We start from the raw sequence: 4,911 nt of genomic DNA on the forward strand, positions 1-4,911 counted from the left end.
TGAAGAATCAGAAGCTTTCCTAAAATTTTTTTCTGACATATAGATGTGCCATGCACTCTACAAGCACCTTGTAGCACTCCACTACTTTTTTGCAGCATTCTTACAAAATTATAGCATATCAAAACTTCTGTGTTTTTTTCCCAAACATGTAAAATTGGGGGGAAAAACTGTTTATACATAAATTATACAAGCACCTTGCATACATGGAAAGAATTTGTTTTAGCAAAGCAAGTACCTGCAAACATCAGATTCCAACCCATTTCTTTACATCCAGGTAGGCAGGGAACCATGTAAGGTTTTCTTTCTTTTCTGTTGTTTTATTACATGGATTCTTTAATATGTGAGGCAAGCAAGCAGAGTTTCATTAAACTAATGAAGAGAAAGGCAGAAGCACCAAACTGGTACAGTCAGAAGGCTCAGATTACTAACTTATGACAGCCAATCTAATCTTTTAGTGGCAAAGTAAGTATAGAAGATTTTATGTCTGAACTTTTTCCTGATGCTTCATTATACTTGCTCATGTATATCTAAATTGTACTGTCAGCATGTGCCACGTCCCCAGGCAGATGAACATGGGAGCAGCCCTAGCTTTGCATCCTCAGAAAAAATTCCACAGGGCTTGAGAGTGATCACTTGCAATGAAAACCTTCCTCATTAGCAATTTTTATCGAGCAGACACCAATTGCCTCATCACCACCACCTCTACCTGTCCACACCTTTGACTTCTCATCTTGGAGTTAAAAGATAAACAACCTTTCTCTGCCTTCCAAGCTGTCACTCTGAAAGCCACCCATGGGCAAAAGCACAGCTACAGCAGGAAGTCATTAAATAAATTAGGTGCATGCCTCAACCCATCATTTGAATTAATGTATATAAAACATGGGCAGCAAATATAACAATAAACTGTTTAAGCACCCTTAGCTAAATTTACATTTACTTGTCTAGTAATTTAAATTACTTTTTTTTTTTTTTGGTAGCACCTGACAGTAATCATTAACATTATATTTAATTTGTATATGCATTACAGCATCATCCAGAAATACAAGGTGCAGGAGCAATATGCCAAACACAACACCTTGAAAAATTTCAACCTAATTTAACTGCACTGATTGTTTGGATGAAGTGTAGATGTCTGTTAGGAATCCACATGCAATTCAACCAACAACTTCACACAAGAGGAACTTACTAGATGAAGGTAAAATATACAAAGAGTAACACAGAGCCGGAGAACACAGAAAATACTCCTTTGGGTTTTGCTTTTATCAAGGTAGTTGATAGCAATTAAACCTCAGAAGCTGCATGCCTAAACAACATAGTGCAATTTATTTTGATTACAGAGTTTGTTTTTTCATGTGCAACCTGCCAGTTAACAGGCAAACCCAAAAACCCATACATCTCCTTGGTAACAAAGTGAGCCCAGCTCGAGATCTGAAAAACGCTTCGTCCCCTCCTGTCCCTTGGCCAGGGATGGCAGCTGAAGGGCTCGGGGTGCCATCACCCAAGAGTTTCACCTGGACACAGGTGACAGAGAATGGGACAGCCCAGATGGGATTATCAGACACCTCTCACTGCCAGACCCACAAATATGCACCAGAGGATTCTGTCACGGCTCCAGTGCCCGAATTCCGGTGTGGTTTGGCACATCCCACAGCCCAGCCACTCCAAAGGACAATTCCCACTCTCTGGCTTTTCCCCATAGATCTCTGGTGTTTGTTGGCTGTTTGTGCTCCTGTGCAGTGAGTGATAGCTGGTGAAAATCTCCCTAACTGCACAATGTACAGCTGGTTGAAAGGAACATGTTATTGATGGCACAATACATTATAATGGAATTTATATAGATCTTATGGATTTCTTCCCCCTTCACCTATGAGCATTATTTCAGAGAGAGGTTTAAGCAAGAGTCAGCATGACTTTTGTTTTTATCTCTTGACTATGACAATATAATTAAGCTGTGAATGATATATCAAAGTGCCATACGCAAAGATGAATTGACAGGAGTAATTTACTGCTCAGAAGCCTTTGGTTTCATATATCATAATATCCTGTAAAGCAAGCCCATGACATCTGCTTGACTGTAAAAGCAATAGCTTGGTGCAAACCTCAATTCATCCTTCAAACAGGCATTTGTGCTCCCTGCTTATTACCACCACTACCTGCATTACTGCAGTTGGAACCTGCATCATTCATTATTTCATTTCTTTATTAACTGCTTACCACAGAGAGGAGAATATGCCATATCCCTGTATGGCAGTGTTTTACATAGATGTTCAACAGATGTTTTGCTTCTTTTGAAGGTGCTAAAAACCAGAATTATGCATATTGGTGGACTTGGCAGGACTGGGATCATGGTTTGATTCAATGATCATAGGAGCCTTTAGTTAAATGTTTAGTTAAATGATTCTATATCTGGCTCGGATCCAGACAGGTCCCTTTTTTTTTTTTCTTTTTTTTTTTCTTTTTTTTTTTTTTTGTTAATTAATTTTTTAGTAAACAAAAAGGTAGGGAAGATTTGTATTCAAGCTGTCACTGCTTCTCATTTCACTTCTTCTTGAGCTGGAGAGGATCTTATTTTTGTACCTACAAGAATGATAACCTCATTTATAGCTAGGATCCTAAGGCACTGCTGTAATGCAATTATTATTATCATCACCATCACTATCAGTCCAATCAATCTGACTGTGTGCTTCTAATGAGTTCGTGTCTTAGGGCAGTTAATGTTCACGATTTTTTTTTTTTTTTTTTGTGGGTTTTTGTTGTTAAATAACCACTCTTTGCAGCAAATAAACTGCAGGCTTGATCAAAAAAAAAAATTAGTATTTAGAGAGCAACTATGAAAAATCTGATTATAGCAAAACATTATCAAGAAGAGCAGATTAACCTAGTTCGTTTGGGGCATGAATTGTATTTTCTGGGTTAAGAGATACGACTTGGCCAAGAGGCAATTTCCTTATACATTTGCTTCTTCTGTAGAAGAATAAAATAATTTCCTTGAAATAAATAAATAAAAAAAGATTAAATACTCTCCCGCAGATGCCATGTGTAGAAGGAATGCTTGCTATTTAAATGGCTGTTTTGGCAAAACAGAAATTGGGAAGATTTGTATCCTCACATTCCTGTGAAATTCATTCTAGCCCCACCTTCCCCTGAGAACACCAGGGACAATCCTTTCTTAGCCATAAGATGCCAGAGAACTTCCAGCTTGAAAAAAGAACCCAAAATTAATTTGTTCTTCTCTGATAAAGTACTCTGCTACACAAGTCCCAGTTGTGAATAATCACCATTCAACCACATGAATCAGTCCTCTGTGTATGGATTTACAGGCATAGACTCACTGTCAGCTGTGTGTTTGCAAGCTTTGCATTGAAGCCACCATTTCCAAGGCAAGAATATAAAGAAAAGTGAAGGTGAAAACTTTTTCATTATCTTAGAAGAAAGCCTATTACCTATATCACTTTCTCAGATATCCATCCATCCACACCTAATGAGTCCTATGATTTAGTCAGAACACATCCATAAAGATGATTCATGGCTGCTATGCAGCCACTTGATGTTAATAGTAAAGCTGATGTCTTAAATCACAGCTGTTTCCCTATGATAGCCAAGGGGCAAGGCAATTCTTTGGAAAACACAGGGAAGAATTTATTAGAGCAACTCTACAAAAGCAACTTTTACAAGAAAAATGTAAAGCAAAACATCAATCTCAAAAGTATTATAACCAAAGCCCTAAATAGTATCACATGCTGTACAGTAATCTGCATATGTTAATATTGCTAAAAGTTTACTATATCTAGGTTAAAAACTTCTGTATTTAATTTTTATTTTATCTGTAATCATTTCTTCTTGTTCTACTAGCACAGTGACCTGTAAAGCTTTAATAACATGAGACAAGCGTAAAGTATCATTCTTTCCTGTGTTAGTAAGCATTTCACCACAACTGAGAAGAGTAAATTTCAACAAAACTAAGTCTGATTAAGTTAAATTAAAGCCTGATTAAAGTGAAAAAGATTTGCTGATGTTTAATTATATTGATTAAGGAACAGATAACACAGTATGTTAAGAGTAAGTCAGAAAGAAGACCAAATGACTCAGTGTCTCCAGGAAAACTACTCACATCCCTCAATTTTACCTGGCTACCACGTTCTGCTGAATACAGAGCAAAAAGGGTTTTACAGGGCTGAGTCTTCTCTACATACACGCCAGTCACAGGCAATTTGATTAAGAAACACTTAATTTATGTAGGCTGCAGACTCTGGAGCATTAAAGAATATTATAATAAAGCCAGAAAGGAAGGAACACATGAGTAAATTTGGCATCACACAAAAGATGACAATTAGGCACAGGATACCCATCAGCTCTTGGAAATCTCTTAGCAGATTCATAGATAAAGAGATGTTGCAGCATCAAGCTCTGTTGAGAAATGGGTGCATTTTTAACGAAAACAAACAGTCCCTGACATTTCACTTGCTTTCAGCAGGGATCCAGTTGCCTTACTCATTGCTATTAAAAACACCTAAATGAATCCAGTAGGATTTCTGAGAAAGCAGAATGGGCTATGACTTTGCAAAGCACTGTCTGGTTCCTGCCTCCATTCTTCTGGCCTGTAATTTCAACAGCAGAAATACTCAAGTTCCCATTAACAACCAAATTGTATTTTTAACAAGGAATAAAACGACTGCCAAAAAACTGGGGGGAAAAAAAATACAGAGACAAGAACATGATGTGCATACACCCAAGCAAAGTGGAATAATTGCATAGATTAAGTAGGTCAACTGCAGGTATAGATTTCTTTTAAGAGGATCCAAAAAGGTATGAGAAATTGCATGTGAAGGCACGCTCCACAAGAATTCCCTTCCCACATGCAAACAGGCTGGTCTTACTCAAATCAAGGGAGGCAAAACTGAAACCACCTAC

At 37.6% G+C, this 4,911-nt stretch overlaps 1 protein-coding gene across 19 annotated transcripts in view; it reads right to left on the reverse strand.

The window, feature by feature from the left end:
- Window positions 1-4,911, reverse strand: part of NAALADL2 (N-acetylated alpha-linked acidic dipeptidase like 2) — a 412,826-nt gene that overhangs the window by 265,315 nt on the left and 142,600 nt on the right. The window lies entirely within an intron of this gene.

Source organism: Lonchura striata, chromosome 9 (genome assembly GCF_050655825.1).
Source record: "Lonchura striata isolate lonStrDom1 chromosome 9, ASM5065582v1, whole genome shotgun sequence".
Lineage (NCBI taxonomy): Eukaryota > Metazoa > Chordata > Aves > Passeriformes > Estrildidae > Lonchura > Lonchura striata.